A 24,253-nucleotide genomic window follows, 5' to 3' on the forward strand; every position below is an offset into this window, starting at 1 on the left:
AATTTGCTACACCACAGGTGGCAGCCTTAGGCACGGTTGTCAGATAAAATACAAGAGCCCAATTTAAACTGGAAATGTATCTATTTTTACAGGTTTGAATAATCAGCACATTAAGATGTTACAAATATTGAATGCACACGATTTGATGCATGTGTACACCCAACACCCATCATCATCAAGGCATACACACACCCATCACCTCTGAAAGTTTCCTTGTGTCCCTTTGTTCTCTGTGTGTGTGTTAAGAACAACACTCACCATGAGTTCTACCCTCTTAACCAATTTGCAAGTGCAAAATACCATGTTGTTAACAATGTTCACTATGTTGTACAACATGTATCTAGAACTTATTCATCTTTTATAACTGTAACTTTATACCTATTGAACAACTCCCCTTTCCTTCTCCCCCACCTCCTGGCAACAACCATTCTATTTTCTAGTTCTCTAAATTTGACTGTCATACAGTATTTGTCCTTTAGTGACGGACTTATTTCACTTAGCATAATGTCTCCCAGGTCCATCCATGCAATCACAAATGGCAGGATTTCCTTCTTTCTTAAAGCTGCATAATATTTCACTATATGAATACAGCACATTTTTTTATCTATTCATCTGTTGATAGAAATTATGGTGGTTTTAATACATTGGATCTTGTGAACGATGCTGCAACAAACATGGGAGTGCAGATCTCTCTTCAAGATCTTGATTTCAATGCTTTTGAAAATACAGCCAGCAGTGGGATTGCCGGATCATATGGTATTCCTATCTACAATATTCAGAGGAACCAACATACTGTTTTCCACAGTGGCTTGCCCACATTCCCACACGCATAATACAAAGTTCCAATTTCTCCACATCCTCACTGACACTTGTTATCTTTTTGTTGTTGTTTTTGTTAATAATCAGCTTAACAGGTGTCAGGGGATACCTCATCAGAGGTTTTATTTGCATTACCATGACAGATAATGATGTTGACCTTCTTTTCATAAACCTTTTGGCCACTTGTATGTCATCTTTGAAAAAGTGTCTATTCAGGTCCCCTGCCATTTTTTTTTTTTTTTTTTTTTTGGCCACACCTGTGGCATATGTAAGTTTCCAGGCCAGGGATTGAACCCACACCACAGTAGTGACAAGGCTGGATCCTTAACCTGCTGAGCCATGAGGGAACTCCCCTCTGCCAATTTTTAAATCTGTTTTGTTTTGCTATTAAGTTAGACGCTCTTAAAATATTTTAGAGAGTAACTCCTTACCATGTTTATCTAAAATTTATATTTTAACTGGATGTCCTATAATTGTAGTTGCCAAATCTGCCAACTTTAATTTTCAACTATATTAAACAAGAAATTAACAGTGACTTCTCTATGGAAACATGCTTGCATTAAAAAAAAAAAAGCTTAGAATTTCATAGAGGATGGTAGAGAATAAGACAATGAAATCTCCACTGGTTTTCTGAATAACAATTTTCTGTATACAGACTTAAGAGATGTCAAAAAACTACTTCTTCATCTTGCTACAGTTCTTCTGGCCAGATTTTAAAATGTGAATTGTATATTCTAGTTTGAAATGTAGCAAATTTAGTATTAACGGCAACTAAGCTCAAGGTTTGAAGTCAGACATGAAATGTTGAGACTTTACTACATATGAGCTGTTACAGACATTCTATTTAATTTCATAAAGCCTAAGTTTCTGCTTCCATAATATGTAGGCAGTAACAATACCTGCCTCAAAGAGCTGCCGGAATGGTAAATGATTTTAATTTATATAAAGGTCTAAGCACAGATACTGACACATAGTAATCAGTCTATAAATGCTAGCTATAACACCACAGTCATTTAAAATTCTTTTGTGATTAATTTCTTTTTTCAATAAGGAATAACCAATTGACTGATCTCTGTACCTGACTTAAAATCCCACAAAGCACCATGAAAACCTCCCGTAAATACATATCCTTCATTTTTACATGTCCTATTGGAGTATTTTACTCCTTTCCAAGTAGCCGTAGATAGTTTAAGGGTAGTTTATCCAACAGATTTAATTTCATATCTCTTTTCACTTCACATTATTAACCTTCAACTACATTCTTTGCATTTCTGTTTTGTATTTAATGCCACATCCTAACCATTTGCTTATTAATTTTTTTAAATTATGAATTATTGCTTCTAGAATCCAAATCTGTTCTTCTCAAAGAAGAAAATAAACAAAAGGCAGCATGGTTATATGGTCAGATTTCAAAGTGACATTTCATACTGGACCACCTGTAAGAAGCACTATATGGGAGGCAGGTCATTGCTCTCACCTTCTCCCACAAACACATCAAAAAAACCACATCTACATGTAAAAGGACTTGCACAGAACATCTACTGAATGCTGGCAGAAGAACTTAAACCTCCAAAAAGGGCAAGAAACTCTTGACGTAACTGGGTAGAACGAAAGAAAAAAGAGAGAGAGAAAAGGAATCAGGACTAGCATTCCTGAGAGGGAGCTGTGAAAGAGAAAAGGAACCCACATCCTGGGAAGCCACCTAACCACAGGGAGATCAGCTGACACAGAGGGACCTCAAAGTTGCCAAGAAAAGCGCAGCAGCTGGACTGAGAACAGCAAAGCAGGGTAAGAGCTGCCTAGATGATCTGCACCACTGGCCTGGACACCACAGCCTGAGATGCTTGGGTGGGAGCTGGGCTCTGAGACATAGGCTCCAGAGGTCGGTCCTGGGGAAAGGACTAGGGCTGACTCTGTGGTGACAGCCTGAGAGGTTAAGGAGCAGTGTGCCACTGGTGGGGGAACAGTGTGCTACGGGCCAGGGAGTGGAATACTATGGCAGAGGGAACCATGGAGAAGGTCTGGGCCTGCAGGAGAGGAAGGTGCCATTGTTGGGGAGGACAAGAGGAGGGGCGGCCCACTATAGGAATCTCCCCACGCGTGTGCGCACAGGCTCTGTAGGTGGGCTGGCTCTGGCACAGGCTACGGGTGGCAAAAAGCCACTTGCTCGGGTTATAGGAGACTGGGCCCTTCTTATCTGGGCTGCGGGTGGCCAGGAACCTCTTGTGTGGGCTGGAGACAGTGGTGGGGGCTAAGCGTGACATGGTACCTCTTGAGTGATTTACAGGCGGCAGGGAAAGACTGCAGTGGTCTTCTCAGAGGTCAGAGGGAGGCATGGCCTGCCACCACAGGGGACCTGTGAGTGGGCTCCACTTGTGGCCTCAGTCACCTCAGGGGTTAGCGGGGGGGGGCGGGAAGAGGGCACTGCAACCAAGCATCACACATTGTTGCTCTCATGCCCCTGGCAACACACCCACCCTGCAGCTGCCACTGCCAAACGCTCTGGGTGACACCCAGATGCTTGACCACTGTCCTATCCTATGGCCCTACAACTAGGAGCAGTTGGTGCAGCACCTCCTGCATGGGCTAAGTGGGACAGGGTGCTTCCTGCATGGTCTGCAAGTAGCAGGGACAAACCACTGCAGTTATCACTGACTCCAGAGGTGGGCATGGCCTGCCACCACTAGGATTCCATGGGAAGACACCACCTGCGGACCCCATTACCTCAAGGGCACCACAGAGGAGGGGCAATATGACCAAACATGACCTGTTGTTGCTCTCAAACCCCTGGAAGCACACCGGCCCAGTTACTGCCCCTGCCAAATGCTCTGGGCACAGCCCACATGCTTCATCTCTGTCACCTCCCAGGATCCTGCAACTAGGAGCAGCCTGTGTAGCTCCTCCTGTGTGGGCTAAGGAAGACAGTATGCTTCTTGCGTGGTCTACAGGTGGTGGGGGCAAACCACCACAGTTATCATTGACTCCAGAGGTGGGCGTGGCCTGCTACCACTAGGGCTCCTGAACAGCCACTACTTATGGCTGTAATTATCTCAGAGGAGGGCATTGCAATTGAACACTACCTGTTGCTCTCACTCTCCTGAGAACTCACACACACTTCTGCTGCCACTGCCAAATGCTCTGGGTACATTGTCAATCTGCATAAGGCTCATTACCACTTCCCAGGGCCCCGCAACTAGGAGTAGCCAATGGCTACTTCCTGCAGGTCCTTGCTACTGTTAAGAGCCCAGCAACCAGGCACTGAATACTAGCCCTACCCATTGCCTCCTTCTCCCTTTAAACACACTCAGCACCCTGGGAATAACAGCCTGCTCACACCAAAGAAAGAGACAGCAAATATTCAAACTCCCATGCCAAAAAATAAATAGTAACCACCCACAAAATACAAAGGGGTGCTCTTGCATAGAAGTAGCCCCCCAAGACTACAGTTTGGCTTCCCTAAAGGAACAGAAAAAGAAAAACATAAACAAGATGAAGAAGCTCAGGGACCTTTCCCAGCTAAAGGAACAGGAGAATTCACCTGAAGTAGCAAACAGTGAAACAGACCTCTGCAATCTGATAGACATTGAGTTCAAAAGGGAGATACTGAAAATACTGAAAGAATGAAGGATGAATATCAATGAATTAAGAGCTGAGATAAAAAGTAACACAGATTCCTTTAGAAAGGAACTAGAAAATATAAGGAGGTACATAGAAAAATTAGAAAATTCATTTGCAGAGATGCAAACTGAGCTAAGGGTGGTAAAAACCCAGAATGAATAACGCAGAGGAACAAATTGGAAGATAGAATAATGGAAATCACCCAATCAGCAGGGACAGCAAACATAAAACCACATGAAAAACATGAAAGCAGTGTAAGAGATCTATGGGATAATATAAAGCAGGCCAATCTATGCATAATAGGAATTCCAGAAAGACAAGAAAAAGAAAAGGGGATTGAAAATATATTTGAAGAAATTATGGCTGAAAACTTTCCAAATCTAAAGGAAACTGATATCAAGATATAGGAAGCACAGAAGGCCCCAAACAAGTTGAACCCAAACAGGCCTACACCAAGACATATTATAATAAAAATGGCAAAAGTTAAAGACAAGAGAGGATTCTAAAGGCAGTAAGAGAAAAACAAAGTGTTGGTTATAAGGGAGCTCCCATAAGGATTATCAGCTGATTTCTCTACAGAAACACTACAGGCCAGGAGGGAATGGCAATACATATTTATAGTGTTGAAAGGAAAAAATTTGCAGCCTAGAATACTCTATCCAGCAAGAATATAATTTGAAATAGAAGTGGAAATAAAGAATTTCTGCAACAAACAAAACCAAAAGAATACAGCAATACTAAAACCATTCTAAAAGAAATACTGACAGAAGTTCTCTAAATAAAAAAGAAGAAAGAAGAAATAGGATGGAGGAAACCACAATTGGAAAGCAATCACTTAAATAAGCCAGCATATAGATCTAAAAGAGAAAAAAAAAAAACCTACCATAAAAGCAATAATAAATACAAGGAACAGCAAAAGCGTACACATGAGGATGTTAAAATGGACTACATTTGGGGAAGGAAAGTAAGAAAATGTAGATATTTCTTTTTCTTTTTTTTCTTTTTTTTTTCAAATAATGTGTTTGAGCCTATATGACTATCAGGCTAAAGCAAGCAGATACAGGAAGGGGTTATCATACTTAAAAAACACGGCAACTACAAATCAAACCCAAACATTACATTCAAAAAAAATAAAGTAAAGTACTCAAGTATAAAATAAATGGAAATCATCCAACCAAAAAAAGAAAGGAAGAAAGGAGAAACATAGAATCAACTGGAAAACAAAGTTTAAAATGGCAATAAATACATATCTATCAACAATTACCTGAAATGTCAATGGACTGAATGATCCAATCAAAAGACACAGAATGGCAGATTGGATAAAAAAAAAAAAACCTACAATCTGCTGTCTACAAGAGGCTCACCTTAGGGCAAAGGACACATATAGATTGAAAGTGAGTGGATGGGAAAAAATATTTCACACCAATGGACAACACAGGAAGGCAGGAGTTGCAAGACTCATATCACACAAACTAGACTTTAAAATGAAGGTCATAAAGACACTATTTAATGGTTAAAGGATCCATTCAAGAAGAGGATATTACAATCGCCAATATATATGCCCCTAATATAGGAGCACCCAGATACCTACAACAAATACTAACAAACATCAAAGGAGAAATTGATAGGAATGCAATCACAGTAGGAGACTTTAACACACCACTCACATCAATGGACAGATCCCCTAGACAGAAAATCAGTAAGGCAACAGAGATCCTAAATGACACAATAGAAAAATTAGACTTAATCGATATTTTCAGGACATTACATCCAAAAAAATCTGAATATACCTTCTTCTCAAGTGCACATGGAACATTCTCAAGGATTGATCACACACTGGGGCACAAAGCTAACCTTAACAAATTTAAGGGTATAGAAATTACTTCAGGTATCTTCTCTGACCACAATTACCTGAAAGTAGAAAACAACCACAGGAAAATAAATGAGAAAAAAAACTTCCTACATGAAGTCTAAGCAAGATGCTACTAAAAAACCAATGGGTCAATTAGGAAATCAAGGAAAAAATTTAAAAATACCTCAAGACAAATGAATGATAATGAAGATACAACCACCCAAAATCTATGGGATGATGCAAAAGCAGTGCTCAGAGGGAAGTTCACAGCAATACAGGCCTTCCTCAAAAAAGAAGAAAAATCTCAAATGGACAACTTACCCCATCACCTAAATGAATTACAAAAAGAACAAACAAAACCTAAAGTCAGCAGAAGGAAGGAAATCATAATGATCAGAGAGGAAATCAATAAAATAGAGATTCAAAAAAATTGAAATCAATAGAACCAAGAGCTGGTCTTTGAAAATGTAAACAAAATTGAAAAACCTCCAGCCAGACTCACCAAGAAAAGGTTGAAAGAAAACCCAGATAAACAAAATAAGAAATGAAAAAGGAGAAATCACAATGGATACTGCAGAAATACAAAAAACCATAAGAGAATACTAAGAACAACTATATGCAAACAAATTTGACAACCTAGAAGAAATGGACAACCTTCTAGAGATATACAGACTGCTGAAGTTGAATCAAGAAGAAATAGATCAACTGAATAGACTGATCACTAGAAATAAAATTGAATATGTCATAAAAACACTCCCTACAAACAGAAGTCCAGAACCAGATGGCTTCACAGGTGAATCCTACCAAAAATACAAAGAGAAACTTATACACAGCCTCCTTAAACTTTTTCCAAAAGTTTAAGAAGAAGGAACACTCCCAAAGACACTCTATGATGCCACCATCACCCTCATTCCAAAACAAAGATACCACCAAAAAAGAAAACTATAGGCTAATACTTCTGATGCAAATAGATGCAAAAATTCTCAACAAAATTTTAGCCAACTGAATCCAACAACATATAAAAAAGATTGTACACCATGACCAGGTAGGATTCATCCCAGGTTCACAAGGATGGTTCAACATATTTAAATCAATCAATGTCATACACCATATTAACAAAAGAAGTCAAAAAAACATGATCATCTCAACAGATGCAGAAAAAGCATTTGACAAAGTCCAACATCCGTCATGATAAAAACACTTACCAAAGTGGGTAGAGAGGGAACATACCTTAACATAATCAAAGCCATTTATGACAAACCCACAGCAAATATAATACTCAACGGAGAAAATTTCCCACTAAAATCTGGAACAAGACAAGGATGCCCACTCTCACCACTATTATCCAACATAGTATTGGAAGTCTTAGCCACAGCAATCAGACAAACAAAAGAAATAAAAGGCATCCCAATAAGAAGAGAAGAGGTAAAACTGTCACTGGATGCAGATGACATGATACCATATGTAGAAAACACTAAGGACTCAACCCAAAAACTACTTGAACTGATCAACAAATTCAGCAAAGTAGCAGAATATAAGATTAACATCCAGAAATCAGTCACATTTCTGTATACTAACAATGAAATATTAGAAAAGGAATACAGAAATACAATACTTTTTAAAATTGCACCCCCAAAAATCAAATACCTAGGAATACACCTGACCAAGGAGGTAAAGGACTTATATGCCAAGAACTATAAAACATTCATCAAGGAAATTAAAGAAGATGTGAAGAAATGGAAAGATATTCCATGTTCCTGGGTTGGAAGAATTAATATTTAAAAAATGGCCATACTACCCAAAGCAATCTACAGATTCAATGCAATCCCTATCAAATTACACATAACATTTTTCACAGAACTAGAACAAAAAATCCAAACATTTATGTGGAACAACAAAAGACCCAGAATTGCCAAACCAATTCTGAGGAACAAAAACCAAGCAGGAGGCATAACTCTCCCAGACTTCAGGAAATATTACAGAGCCACAGCAATCAAGACAGTATGGTACTGGTACCAAAACAGAGAGACCAATGGAACAGAATAGAGAACTGAAAAATAAAGCCGGACACCTATGCTCAACTAATCTTTGACAAAGGAGGCAAGAGTAAATAATAAAATAGGGGAAAGACAGTCTTTTCAGCAAGTATTGCTAGGAAAACTGGACAGCTGCATGTAAATCAATGAAACTGGAGCACACCCTCATGCCATGTAAAAAAATAATCTCAAAATGGCTTAAAGACTTAAATGTAAGACAAGACACCATCAAACTTCTAGAAGAGAACACAGGCAAAACATTCTCTGACATTGACCTGATAAATGTTTTCTCAGGCCAGTCTCCCAAAGCAACAGAAATAAAAGCCAAAATAAACCATTGGGACCTAATCAAACTGACAAGCTTTTGCACAGCAAAGGAAACCATAAAATAAAAAACAAAAAGACAACTTACAGATGGGAGAAAATAGTTTTAAATGATGCAACTGACAAAGGTTTTTTTTGTTTGTTTTTTGTTTTGTTTTTTTTTGTCTTTTTGCCATTTCTTGAGCCGCGCCTGCGGCATATGGAGGTTCCCAGGCTAGGGGTCTAATCGGAGCTGTAGCTGCCAGCCTATGCCAGAGCCACAGCAATGCAGGATCCAAGCCATGTCTGCGACCTACACCACAGCTCACAGCAATGCCGGATCGTTAACCCACTGAGCAGAGATCGAACCCGCAACCTCATGGTTCCTAGTCGGATTCGTTAACCACTGCACCACGACGGGAACTCCCTTGACAAAGGTTTAATCTCTAGAATATACAAGCAACTTATACAACCCAAAAGCAAAAAAGCCAACAACCCAGTGGAAAAACGAGCAAAAGATCTGAATAGACATTTCTCCAAAGAAGATATACAGATGGCCAACAAACACATGAAAAAATGCTCAACATCCCTGATTATTAGAGAAACGCACATCAAAACTACAATGAGATACCATCTCACACCAGTCAGAATGGCCATCATGAGTAAGTCCACAAATATCAAATGCTGGAGAGGGTGTGGAGAAAAGGAAACCCTCTTGCGATGGTGGGAATGTAAATTGGTACAGCCACTATGGAGAACAGCATAGGGGTACTTTAGAAAACTATACATAGAACTACCATGTGACCCAGCAATCCCACTTTTCAGCATATAGCCAGACAAAACTTTCCTTGAAAAAGACACATGCACCTGTAAGTTCATTGCAGCACTATTCACAATAGCCAAGACATGGAAACAACCTAAATGTCATCGACAGATGATTGAATTAAGAAGATATGGTATATATACACAATGGAATACTATTCAGCCATAAAAAAGAATAAAATAATGCCATTTGCAGCAACATGAATGGAACCAGAGACTCTCATACTAAATGAAGTCAGAAAGAGAAAGACAAATACCATAGGATATCACTTATATCTGGAATCTAATATCTGACACAAATGAACCTTTCCACAGAAAAGAAAATCATGGACATGGAGAACAGACTTGTAGTTGCCAAGAGTCAGGGGCAGGTGGGAGGGCCTGGGAATTTGGGGTTAATAGATGCAAACTATTGCCTTTGGCATGGATAAACAATGGAATCCTGCTGTGTAGCCCTGGAAACTATGTCTGGTCACTTGTGATGGAGCATGATAATGTGGGAAAAAAGAATGCATACATGTATGTATGATTGGGTCACCTCACTGTACAATAGAAAATTGACAGAACACTGTAAATCAGCTATAATGGAAAAGATAAAAATCATTATTAAAAAAAGAAAAATGTTCTTCATCAGGAAAAAAAAGAAGCATTATATGATGTCAAACATTAAGTCATAAGCAAATCTGAATATGCACTAAAATTTAAAATGTAATAACCTTAATTGGAAATAAACCTAGATTATACAGTTTAATATAAAATATGTGCATACCACCAAACGATGGTACATTGATGATATTTACAAAGGAGAGAGTTGCGTAACTGAAATCTAGGACACACAAAATCTCATTTCATGTTTTTCTCTTACAAAACTTCAGGCAAAAACCATTAGAATGATCTAGATTTACCTCCTCTCACCCTCTTACAGCAGTAAGTCTGTGTTACTATATGGCTAGAAACAGGCAGTGGGAGTCAGGCACTACGTAGACAATCCATACAGCATCCATTCCTGAATGACATAGAGATGGCAACATGTCACAGCTGTTCAATGGAGTATCACTGAGCAGAATACGAAACAGAACTTCCAATCATGTGTACCCTTTTATAGGTGGTCAAATCAGAAATCTAGCATTTAATTTTGTGATTCTACATGATAAAAACATAACCAGCTCTGCATATATCTGAATTCCACATACAAGACTCATAACAAAATATCTTCTTGCCATTTTAAAGGGTATTTGTTTGATTATTAAAGGACATAATTTATAGGCATAAAATCAGCTCTAAATATCTGTCCACTCAATTACCATGGGGACTAGTTGAGTACTTTTATTTCTTTTGCTCTAGCTGTGCCTGTTCTCCTGGGAAATGAGGCCACATAAAAAAGTCTCTCCACCCCAGCAAATTCTCTTTCATGATAACAAAGAAGCAAAAGAATGAGTGACAATGATCTTTAAAAGAATAATAATCTTTCAGGGTTTTTCATTAGGATAACTTTTGCAGTTCAAGGACACATATTTTCACTGTGGCTACAGCTATAGGTAGGAGAGATTATTTGCTCTGTGAATTCAGTCATCCAATATGATTAATATGCCATCCAACACTGGCTACTGAACAGCATATACTCAATAGAGAAACACGTCTTTACCAATAAACCATTGCCCTCAGTACAGAACCCTCCCCTCAAAACAGGACCCCCTCAGAGATGAGTAAACTAAAAGGTTAAAGTTGTATTTCTGAAGGCCTCTCCTCACATAACCATCACCCCAAAGGCACCAACACTAACACATTTCACCCTTACCCTCAAAAATTATAAATGCAAACAAACTTTTAAAAAGACATTTCCAGCTATGTGTTGGAAGGCTCGCCATGGTATAGCCTCGAAACAAAAAAGGAGGAAGAAAAAAAAGGCAATTAGTGAAGTCCACCACAGTCCACACATTTCTCTATGAGTAATAGTTTGAGCAAAATATTTGGACACCCATGTGTTTCAGCGTTAAACTCAAAGCACAGGAAGGTTGCAACGCACCATAAAAAAAGAGACAGTGGGTGGTTCTGGGACATGTGCATTTTTTATTACTTCACTGTAGACATACTCTTGTCTGTGTCTAATACTTGTGCATAATTTCATCTATCTGAATGAGCCTCTTTTGGGGGAAGTGTGGAACACTATCAGATTTTGACACCGCAAAGTACCTTACATACCTTTGGATTAAGCAACTGAGAAGTCCGCTGATTAAGAATCAAAGCAGCTTGGAGTTCCCTTCGTGGCTCAGCAGTTTAGGAACCCAGCTAAGATCTATGAGGATGCAGGTTCGATCCCTGAAAGATCAAGCGTTGCGGTGAACTGTGGTGTGAGTATCAGATGTGCCTTGGATCCTGCATTGCTGTGGCTGTGGCACAGGCTGGCAGCTGCAGCTCTGATTCAATCCCTAGCCTGGGAACTTCCATATGCCATGGGTGCAGTCCTAAAAAGCAAAAAAAAAAAAAAAAAAAAAAATCAAAGTAGCAACCACTATGTGTTTTAAATCTCTGTCTGCAGTAAGCTGTGTAACATATGTATTTTTTCCAGCTCATGCCTTTTCCAAAGAGATTTCAGCTCCTTTTAACACTTTTTTACACTTTCCAATGTCTGGAACTTCCTTTTCTGAATAGAATAACATAATATTCAGCAGTTCTACCTTCTCTTTGCCATCAGCTGTTGCTTTTTCTTTCCATCCCTAACAATTTTCTTATGGATGAACTTGATTTCTTTGGTCATGGAGCAGGAATGTTGCAGCAGTAGGCAAACCACACTGAAAAGCAGCAGTTAAGCAGTTTAATGTGCAATCTTGAGAAATTTTCCCAATGATTAAATTTATTAGATGGTGAAATTACATCCCAAAGTGATGGTTGAAGGCTATTACCTCAATCTATTTTAGAAAAATCCTCCCAAAATACCCTGAGTAAATTCCTACATTAGAGAGATAGGTAGCATTGCCCCCAACAACAGCCATTGTCATTTCATATTTGATGAAAATCTACTGACCTATTTCCTCTCAATTTATAACCTCTTACTTCATTGTTGGGAACAATAATCTAAGACATGTTGAATAGACTCATATACAAAACAACTGTGCCAAATACTACTACAGCTTTTCAACAATTTAACCAGTAATTCCTGAGATAACACTCTTACTACCATATACAATTAAAGTACTTTGTAAAGTAGTTTACAAATTAGAACTATTTCCAAATCATGTTAAAATAGGTAATGGAGGATAAACATCATGCTATGTATATTTGGTGGAACATCGTGCAGTCTTAAAAAGAAATAAAATTATGACACATGCTACATGGATGAACCTTGAAAACAGGCTAAGTGGAATAAGCCAGATACAAAAGTATAAATATTCTGGAGATCCTGTCATGGCTCAGCGGTTAATGAACCCAGCTAGTAACCAGGACGACACAGGCTTGATCCCTGGCCTCGTTCAGTCGGTCCCAGCATTGCCGTGAGCTGTGGTATAGGTCACAGACACGGCTCGGATCCCGCACTGCTCTGGCACATGGTATAGACTGGTGGCTTCAGTTCCGATTGGACCACTAGCCTGGAAACCTCTATATGCCGTGGGTGCAGCCATAAAAAGACAAAAAAAAAAGTATAAATATTCTACTATTGCACTTCTATGAGATAGCTAGAATAGGCAAACTCATAAAAAAACAGGAAATAGAATAGAGGTTACCAGGAGCTGAGGGGAAGGAGAAATAGGAGTTACTGTTTAATAGGTACAGATTTTCTTTTGGGATAATGAAAAAGCTCTGGAAATGGACAGTGGTCACGGCTGTACAATGTTGTGAAAGTACTTAATCCCACTGAACTGTACACTTTCAATGGTTAAAATGGTAAATTTTATGATGTCATGTTTATCACAATGAAAATAAAGAATAAACGGTAATATGGTAAGACTCATAAATGCCACAGCTCTGTGCATCAGCCTTATCGATAACCTATGTTTTATTTTCTTCATGGCACTGAACAGTATGTGAAATTATAATGAGATCTATGTGCTTCCTTGTTCATGTTGCTCTCTCTCCCTATCAGGACACAAATTCCTTAAGACCAGGAACCTGGGCTTTCTATTTCACTATTACACAGATCCTTATCCCAGAAGAGGTGCAGAATAAATATTTGTAGAATAAATAAATTAACAAATGGAAGAAATATTAGACATGTCCTTTTAATTTTGAGTTTGCTTACATTACATGATCATGTACTCTTTCTTATATCTGATAACATTTAATGTCTCCATCCCTGTAAACAATGGGACACTTTTAACTGTTATTTACATTGTACGTTAAGTCCTGTCTCTGTAACCAGACTCTAAGCTCCTTGAGAAACCATACAGTGTGGCTCTCCTTCCTCAAAAACTATCTTATCTTGCATAGTGCCAGATGGTATACTAAGAACTATCATATCCATGATCACATTTGATAGGCTGACCATAAGGCTAGCAGATACAATCATCCCCTTTGCATAGATAAGGAGACAAGCTCAGAGATATTAAGTGATTTGTTCAAAGTTACCATGTGACAGAGCCAAAACTCAAAACCAGATCTTCTAGCTCCAGGTCCAAAATTCTTTCCAGTAAAAGTTTGGTAATAAAAAAATGATATTAATGTCATATTTTCTGTATTTTAAAATAGAGTATGTACTTTAATTTTTAAAATTTTATTGCAATATAGTGACTTACAACATTGTGTTAATATCAGGTGCATGTCAAAGAGAATTAATCATACATATACATATATCCATTCTTTTTCTGATTCTTTCCCCAATATAGGTTATTACAGAATATTAAGCAGATATCCCTGTGCTATATGGTCAGTCCTTTTAGTTGTCTATTTTATATACAGTAGTAGGTATATGTTAAGCCCCAACTCCTATTTTATCCCTACATGTCCCTGTTTCCCTTTTGGTAACCATAAGTTTGATTTCAAAATCTGTGATTCTGTTTCTATTTTTTTAAATAAGTTCTTTTCTATCATTAGATTCCACATATAAATGATATCATATGATAATTTTTCTTTGTCTGACTTACTTCACTTAGTATGATAACGTCTAGCTCCATCCATGTTGCTCTAAATGACATTATTTCATCCTTTCTATGGCTGAGTAATATTCCATTGTATATAAGTACCACAGCTTCTTAATCCATTCATCTGTTGATGGACATTTAGGTTGTTTCCACGTGTGGGCTACTGTAAATACTGCCGCCGCTCTTCCTCGGTGCTGCCTACGGAGGTGGCAGCCATCTCCCACCTGGCATCATGACTGCTCTCAGACTCCTCATGAAGCCCAAGATGGTCAAAAAGAGGACCAAGAAGTTCATCTGGCACCAGTCAGACTGATATGTCAAAATTAAGTGGAACTGGAGGAAACTCAGAGGCATTGACAACAGGGTGAATAGAAAGTTCAAGGGCCAGATCTCGATGCCCAATATTGGTTAGAGGAGCAACAAGAAAACAAAACACATGCTGCCCAGTGGCTTCTGGAAGTTTTTGGTACACAAAGTAAGGGAGCTTGAAGTGCTGCTGATGTGCAAAAAATCTTACTGTGCTGAGAGTGCTCACAGTATCCCTTCTAAGAACTGCAAAGCCATTGTGGAGAGAGCGGCCCAGCAGGGTCACCAATCCCAATGCTGGGCTGCTCAGTGAAGAAAATGAATAGACAGGAGTTCCTGTTGTGACTCAGCAGATTAAGCACCCAACTAGTATCCATAAGGATGCTGGTTTGATGCCTGGCCTCAGTGAGTTAAAGATCCAGTGTTGTCACAAGCTGTGGCAGAGGCAGCTTAGACCCCAAGTTGAAATGAGAAGTGGGCTCGTGTGCACATTGTATCTGTGTTAATAAAACCATGAAACTTGAAAAAAAAAGTAAATATTGCTTCAATGAACTCTGGAGGGCATCTATCTTTTCAAATAATAATTTTCCCCAGATAGACACCCAGGAGTGGGATTGTGGGATTGTATGGTAGTTATACGTTTAATTTTTTAAGGAATCTCCATACTGTTTTCCCTATTGGCTGTTCCAAGTTACAATCCCAACAGTAGTGTAGGAGAGTTCCCTTTTCTCCACACCCTCTCAAGCATTTACTATTTGTAGTGTTTTTGATGATGACCATCCTGACTAGTGTAAGATGATAACCTCATTGTAATTTTGATTTGCATTTCTCTAATAATTAGTGATGTTGAACATTTTTCCATGTGATTTTTGGCCATCTGTCTGCCTTCTTTGGAACAGTAACAATGAAAGCATGATGATTCAAAATGTATAGGACACAGCAAAAGGAGTTCTAAGAGGGAAGTTTATAGCAGTACAATCTTACCACAGAAAATAAGAAAACTCTCAAATAAACAACTCAGTCTTATACCTAAAGCAACTAGAGAAAGAAAAACAAACAAAACCCAAAGTTAATAGAAGGAAAGAAATCATAAAGATCAAAGCAAAAATAAATAAGATAGAGACAAAGAAAACAAGAGAAAAGATCAGTGAAACTAAAAGCTGGTTCTTTGAAAAGATCGACAATATTGATAAAGCTTTAGCTATATTCATCAAGAAAAAAAGGGAGAGGGCTGAAATCAATAAAATTTGAAATGAAAAATAAGAAATTACAACTGACATCACAGAAGTACAAAGGACCATAAGAAACTACTATAAGTAACGATATGCCAGTAAAATGGACAACCTAGAAGAAATGGACAAATTCTTACAAAGGTATAGCTTTCCAAGACTGAACCAGAAAGAAATAGAAAATATGACCAGACCAATCCAAGTACTGAAATTTAAAATGTGATTTTAAACTTTCAAAAAACAAAAGTCCAGGACCACATAGCTTCACAGGTGAATTCCATCAAACATTTAGAGAGCTAACACCTACACTTCTGAAACTTTTCCAAAAAACTGCAGAGGAAGGAACATTCCCAAGCTCATTCCATGAGGCCATCACCATGGAACCAAAACTAGACAAATCCACCACAAAAAAGAAAATTACAGGCCAATATCACTGATGAATATAGATGCAAAAATCATCAACAAAATATTAGCAAATTAAATCCAACAATATATTAAAAGGGTCATATACCATGATCAAGTGTGATTTATCCCAGGGATGCAAGGATTGTTCAATATCTGCAAATCAGTATGAGTCACCACATTGATAACTGAAGAATAAAAACCATAAGTCACCTCAATAGATGCAGAAAAAGCATTTGATAAAATTCAACACATGTTTATGATAAAAATAAGAAATCTCCAGAAAATGGGCATAGAGGGAACCTACCTCAACATAATAAAAGTCATGTATGAAAACCCACAGCTAACATCATTCTCAATGGTGGAAAGCAGAAAGCATTTCTGCTAAGATCAGGAATAAGACAAGGATGTCTACTTTAGCCGCTTCTATTCAACATAATTTTGGGAGTCCTAGCCACAGCAATCAGAAAAAAAAAGGGAAAGAAATAAAATGAATCTAAATTGGAAAAGAAGAAGTAAAACTGTCACTGTTTGCAGAGGATATAATGTTCTACATAGAAAATCCTAAAAATGCTAACAGAAAACTACTGGAGTTCATCCATGAATCTGGTAAAGTTGTAGGACAGAATATATACTTTAAAAGAATGCCTACTAAATTTTGGGGGGGTGGAATTTATACCCCTAAAATATATCTTGAACATGGATTCTTTTAAAGGCTCAAAAAGCTGCAAATTATACATATCTGAAAATAAATTTGGCTATTTACTAATATAACACTAGAACAAAAGAGAAATGAAGGTAGGCGGGGGGGGGCGGGGGGAGAAAAGGAGAGAGAGGAAAAGAAGGAGGGGAAGGGAAGGGAAGGAAGGGAAGGAAAGGAAACTATGATGAGGGCAGTGGGAGTAAATCACATAAGTGACATGAGGGCTCAATCTCACCCTCCAGTTTACACCTGGAATCTACTCGGCTCCAACCCATTAGTGGTACATGGAAAGGGGAACTGAGTTCTGCTAAGCCTCCCACTTGTCATAAAGAACCAGAAATCCAGAGCCATATCTGAAATCTCTCCATTTTTAAATGTTCTCAATTAATTCAATTTTTAGGAACACTCTAAATGCCACATACTGCCTATGGGCAGCCAATGTGTGGCCTCTGATCTAAGCCATCATTTTTCTGGGTAGGTTTTAGAATTGAAAGCACTCTCTAGACATAGGCGATGTAAATTCTGTTTGACTTGAATCAGAAAAAACAAAGCAGGGTGAGAGCATATAAAGACAAAAAGAACTTTATACAAATCGGTTACTTTCCCTGTGGTTCTTATTTAACCCCATTGAAAATTGTGCCTAGATTATGGGCTTCAAAGGAGTGCTTTTATATCAAAGAACTGTAGTTCTAGGAGTGTTTTGAAATGCATAGATTTGAAGATGTTTAGAATATATGAATGCAACACAAAACTAAGTGTGCCTTCCATGGGAGAATCCAGAGGCTAAAAACAGAGTATTTTGTTCTTGCGAGGACAAGATCTGACTCTATACTTTAGCAGTGGCACATAAAGATTATAATTGAGAATGAAAGAAAAGGACCTACTGAAAAGCAGATGTCTTGAGCTAGAAGCAGCAATCACAGCATCTGCACTTTGGCATCGGGTGGAAAACACTGGAGAAAAACAATAAAGCATAAGGTATAAAAATACCAAATAAGTCAGCTGGTTCTTTTCAGCTGGGAGGAACAAAACCTACAGAGTACAAAGGGATATTCAGAAGACTTTGGTAAAAATCTGAAGCCTTAAATAGCTTAGGGTGCAGAGAAGCTGGAAAACAGAGGCAAAGGAAGTAGAGAATAAAACATTTGTACTTTGTTTTCTCCTGGTGTAAGCCTCAGAGGGAAATTCAGAACTGGCTCAAATTAATTCTTTCACCAAACGGCAACAGGGCTTCCTTCATGGTGCCATCTTTCACATACCAAATTCGTCTCAATTTATTACACATAAGCACCTTAAAAATGTATCAAACATGCATGTCCTAGCCAATGTTCTATTCTGTGTTTAAATCCTCTACTGACTACCTGAAAACACAGAAAGAACACACAATTTAAAGTAAGAATACTTGGACTCAAGTTTTGCCACCTGCTACTGCTTAGGTAGATGATTTCTAGAGTCATTTCATCTCTTTGAGCCTCCATTGTTTTTTTTTTTTTTTGGTAAAAAATGAAGGTAAAATATTTGCCTTAACTACTTCCCAAGGTTATTGTGACGATCAAAAGGGTTAACCTATATGAAAGTGTCTTACAAGTTTTAACCCTAATAATCACATCATCTAAAGCCCCAAAATTACATAATTAATGAAATTACAGCCTCACTGATCAGCCAGCAAATATTATTAAATATCTGCTGTTACTCTAACTACTGGCTATAATAAAGTTGTGAAAATAATAGACAGGATCCCTGCACACATGGACTCTGCAGTCTGATTAAAGTTGTAAATTCTTAATTTAAGTTTTGACAATAATATAGTAAACAAAATAATCCATCATCAGCTAATAAAAGGATTATAAATAAATTTTGGATAATGTAGTGCTTCTTTTCTGGTCATTTCCATAAAGAAAAGAATATAATGGTATATCAATTCAAATCAGAAAGACACTTAGCCTAAAATCACACAGTGTCATTGGTACCTAGTAATTATTAAACAGCACAGCTACACTTTCTGCCACACAAACCTAACGGAAATGCAGCTGCTTACTCAAAGTCTGGTTTCAGGAAATATCATGTACTCATCCAAAATAGCTATGATTGAGCACTTACTGTATGCAAAGTCTTGTGGTGGACATAGTAAGCAATACCAAAATCAGCAAGCCCCAGTTCCTTCCTTCAAGGGACTCATAATAGAGGATTAGAAGTAAGATTTATAAGACCACATAAGTAAGAGAATGATGCATGGAATATTAAAGACTGTAGAGGTTTAGAGAGATAGTCAAAACACCCGCATCAAAGCACCCTCATAGAATTTTGACAAGTGAACAACATACCAGATCAGTCATCTCAGATCAAAACTGAGTTAGAGTCTAATCATGTCTGCACTCAAGTCTGGTTATATCAACTGAAGCAAATTATTTAAACCTGGTTTTCTTATCTATAAAATAAAAAATAAAACATTACCAACCTCTTGGCTTCCTCAAGTCCTTTCAAAAAAAAAAAAAAAAAAAAACCAGCATAGAGTAAACAGATTTATCTGCATTATCAGTTACTCTGTAATTTTGGTAGTAGCAGTAAGTAACAGATAGGAAGCATCCTCACTGCTTCTGATAGGAAGAATATCCTCATGAAGTGTTAAACCTGGACCTGAATTAGGAGATGACCTAGCCTTGAAGTATGGGTAAGATTTTAATAAGGAGAAGAGATAAGGAGGGCATGCCAAGTTAAGGGAACAGTTTGGGGAAAGACAGGGACCTGGGAAAAGCCAGAATAGCAATGTCACACAATCTCACTTGACTTCACCCTAAAGTCCATGGACTGGAATAATAAGATGTAAATCTGAGAAGTCACTAATTGGGAACTACAAGAGGGAAACTTTTTTTACATAAACACGTTTTCTAAATGAAAATAGTTTGGAGTTACTGTATATGCTTTAAGAAAGCTAGTAAGTTAGGATTTGAGTGTGGGGTGTTTTTTGGGGGGGTTGTATTGGGGGATGATTTGTTAAGTTTTCTAACAAGTTTAAGCTTATAGCTTAATAGAACAAGGATATTTTAAATTACATAACTGCAGACAAACTGGAGCAATATTGTTTTAAAAGTTTCTCCTTTCCCCTCATTTTCAGGTTGCTAATGTCTCAGGAAGAAACTGCAAAAATCCTGTGTTGGCTTTTTCTAAGTTCAATGTTCCCTGTCCAGAGTTTAGATTCTTAGAATAAATGTCTTTGACAGAAGAAAAAATGTACCATTTGAAGCAACATGGATGGATCTAGAGATATTCATATTAAGTGAAATGAGTCAAAGACAAATATCATATGATATCATTTATACGTAGAATCTAAAAAAAAAAAATACAAATGAACTTACTTACAAAACAGAACTCACTCACAAACATAGAAAACAAATTTATGGTTTGTTTCCCAAAGAGGAAAGGTGGGGAGAGACAAATGAGGAGTTTTGGATAGCAATTTATATAAATACATAAACAATAAGGACCTGCCTGGCAACTATATTCAATATCTTGTAATAACCTATAATGGGAAAGAATCTGAAAAAGAATACATATACACTCACACACATGACACACACATAACATTATAAATTAACTACGCTTCAATTTTTTTAATAGTTAAAAAATAAAATGTAAAAGAAGCTTTAATTTTAAAAAAGAGTTAAGTCTGGAACAATGTATTTCAAAAGTAAGAAAACAGGGTCAGGGAGATGAAGTGACCTGCCCAATAGGGACTAGAATAAGTGGTAGCTTTAGGATCCACATCTAGGTCTTCTGATTACAAGTATCTTGTTCCCTCCATCAAATCATTCTATAGTAATTAGTGGGCATATCATACATGAGATGAAGAGCCAAGAAACAGCTCCTGGCTTTCATACTAGTTTCCGTTTTGCACCAAGGGAGAAAGACAACATAATGCCAGCATCTGGGGAAGCTTTGGTCCTTTTTTATTCCTTGTCTGTGTTCTGCTCATTCCATCCTGAGAACTGTATGAAAATATCAAGTTCACAGAGCCCCCGACACCATCTGCTGACACTACACTGTACAAACATCAAATTTAGATGATAATACAATTAAGTTTTAGTCTACTTGGGGATATAATCCAGTTTGTGAATTATCTGGGGAGCCTGTGTCCTCCACCTCAGTTCACCTTTGCTTTTCACCTGATTCTGGGTCAATTCTTTCCAATGTAAGGCATAAAGAAGAAAACTGGCCACTGTAGTAAATTGTATTGGAGAAGGTAACCATCTGCTGGAAAGCTACTTAATGGTCCCCAGTGGTAAACAGCAATAATTTTGGATTCTCTGTTATTTGGACTTACAGTTATCATTCTTCTCCTCCAACTGTGCCAGGGACTTGGCTATTTATGCTGTGCCATGCCTAACACAGGCTTAATTCCCACCTCTGACAAAGGATAACAGTATTTATGTACATTCTTCTTCTCTCTTTTCAGAATTTTTATTCCGTGTCAGGCAGCTTATCTAGGGAGACTATCTTCACTCTATCTCAAGAACCAACCAGAAAGGAACCTAGTAAGTACAACCAATGGAATGCACCTAATCTAGAAATAACGCCAACAGTTAGGACAAATAATTGGTTGTTATTTGAGAGAGGATATGAGGAAGGCTTCCATTTGATAAAGGAGAATGCATTTTTCCAAAGCCAGAACCTACCTCCCCTCCTTTAGAATCAGACCACCTTCTACGAATTACGATCAGCCCTAGCAGCTGGAACAAGAAATTTAAGTAGAAACAATGGGACTCACATCATATGTGTGAGTCTGGCTCTCACAGGGCACTGCAGCTCTGGATATTGAATTTCTACCATTTTCCTAGGGCTGACTTCTTTCTCTGGTACCTAAGAACCTCTCTATGCTCTTGACATCTCCCTAAAGATCTGGTCCTGAAGCTAGACTTGGCTGCCTTCTGACAGTCTTCCCTGACACCGGGTGCCTGCTTCTACCTCTCCTGCTCTCCATAAGAATTCTCTGGACCATGTTGCTTTTGCCTTAAGGCCTAGATACTGTGCTGCGGCTACCAGAATAGACTTTCCCTCAAGGACCCAAGCTGGGCCTGATCCCACCATCAGGCCCTCATAGTAGCAAGGTCTAGTTCTGAGTCCAAGGCCCCAAATGTGTCTACCTGTTGGTATTGATCACTGAGGGCTTATAATCTAACTGAACCAGATATGCATTTTAAAAAGATTGATTCTTGACTTACAATATTTTATAGCTATTATATTTTAAATACCTGTCAGCTAAAGGTATTTAAAACATCAAAGAAGAAAATAGTGTGGTTCAGGAATTGGTAGGCAATTAGGCATTCTTCTGCTATAATTAGGTCAACCCAATCTCACAGTGACAGTGTAAAGGTAGTGCTGACTTGTGGATACATAATTCAGGAACCAGAGCTTCCTGGATTTAAACCCTACCTTTGACATTTACCAGCTTTGGGCTACTGGACAAAATTAGCAAGTGCTTCAGTTGCTTCAACTATGAAATGGGGGAATTGATGCCTTTCTCAAAGAGTTGTGAAAATTAAATGTGTTAATACATTTACACTGTTTAAGACAGGCATCACTCATAATAAATGCTCAACAAATTTTATATGGGTGGGCTTCCATAACTTACAAATAATTTGAAGAGTCATAAGGAAGATCAAGTAGAAAGATACACATCTTATTGAAATCAGCTATTAACTCTTCCAAGGAGATTTCTCTGACTCTTCCCAGGACAGGTTGAATTTGTCTCCTCCTTATCAGAAACTACTTAGCAAGGAGGTTTGAAATGCTAGGTCTTCCCTGACAGCTTATTACCTGTTTGAAATTCCCTTCTCTGTTAAATATAGAAAACAATGCTTCCAACCTGATAGGATTAGCTTCATTATTAAATCAGTTAAGATGTATAAAGTACTTGTAAAACACTTAAGTATTAGCTAACTTCTATTATTAATGCAGCTCACAATAAGAGTCAGGGAGATGAAATGATGAAACCAGAATGTCTCTAAGTGATTAGAGGCAGAAGGTATCCATGTTCCTGATAAATAGGCACTCTATTATTATTCTGGCCCTAATCAGAACTCTTCCCACCAAAAATAAATTCAAATCTCAATTGCAGCCAAAAGAACACACCACATGGAAAAGCTTATTCTTATCAGAAGGAAGCAATCATAACCAAATCCGCCTACAAAGAGAGAAAGCAAGCAAAGTGAGCATAATAAGTACATGTAACAACTCATATTTTGCAAAGCTTTTAAAGGATACAATCTTTCCTAGAAATTCAGTGAAAGGCTGCACTTTAAAAGATCAAGTGGATAAAAAGACTTAGAATAAAAATGAGGGGCCTCAAGCAAGAATGCAACAATCCAACACACACTAGTATGAGGCCAGAAGAGGGTGGAAACCAAGGAGGATCAAAAGAACCTAAAGGAAGAAATTTTCAGAGTGGACCATGCTGTGGGTATTACCAGATTCCTAATGACTGGTCCTAGAAATGAATACCCAAGTTACACTCTATGCAATTTACTGTTGCACATAAACATGTTTTAGTCAGTTGCAAAGCAAATTTTAGGGTATAGTTCTTATTCCAAAACACAGATTCCATTTTGTTATTTGTTTTGTTTTTTTCAAACAAAGCCCTTCTGATCCTCCTCCAGCCCCAGTAGAGGTCAAACTCCCTCAGGACCATCAGAGGCTTCAAAGCAGAGGTGTCCACAGCTGGTCAGCCTTGATTACTAAGTGCCCTCATGACTGTGGCAAAGTTATTTCCTCTCAACTCTCTATTCAAAGACCTGTCTGCAAAGTGGAGCTAATTCTGGAATCTACCTAAGAGGAATACCACGGTTATTAACTTAGCTAACATAAATGAAGCACTTAGGATGGCGCATGACTCATAGAAAACACACACACACACACACACACACACACACACACATTCTGTTATCCCATTGAGTACCAAAGCTAAAAGATGTTACTATTTGTTGTTTATGAATATCTAGACTAACTAGATTCCACTAAGTATTCCAATTAATGTGCTGGGGACCAGAGAGGGCAAAAGCAGACAAATAACGCCTCTCTTAGAATGGTGTGTT

General features: G+C 38.0%; 1 protein-coding gene and 1 pseudogene across 1 annotated transcript in view; one reads left to right on the forward strand and one right to left on the reverse strand.

The window, feature by feature from the left end:
* The window catches only part of TAFA2 (TAFA chemokine like family member 2), a 502,164-nt gene that overhangs the window by 169,240 nt on the left and 308,671 nt on the right, over nucleotides 1-24,253 (reverse strand). The gene's annotated exons all lie outside the window — the stretch shown is intronic.
* On the forward strand, nucleotides 14,758-15,157 carry LOC125131029 (60S ribosomal protein L32-like; annotated as a pseudogene).

This window comes from Phacochoerus africanus, chromosome 7 (assembly GCF_016906955.1).
Source record: "Phacochoerus africanus isolate WHEZ1 chromosome 7, ROS_Pafr_v1, whole genome shotgun sequence".
Classification (NCBI taxonomy): Eukaryota; Metazoa; Chordata; class Mammalia; order Artiodactyla; family Suidae; genus Phacochoerus; species Phacochoerus africanus.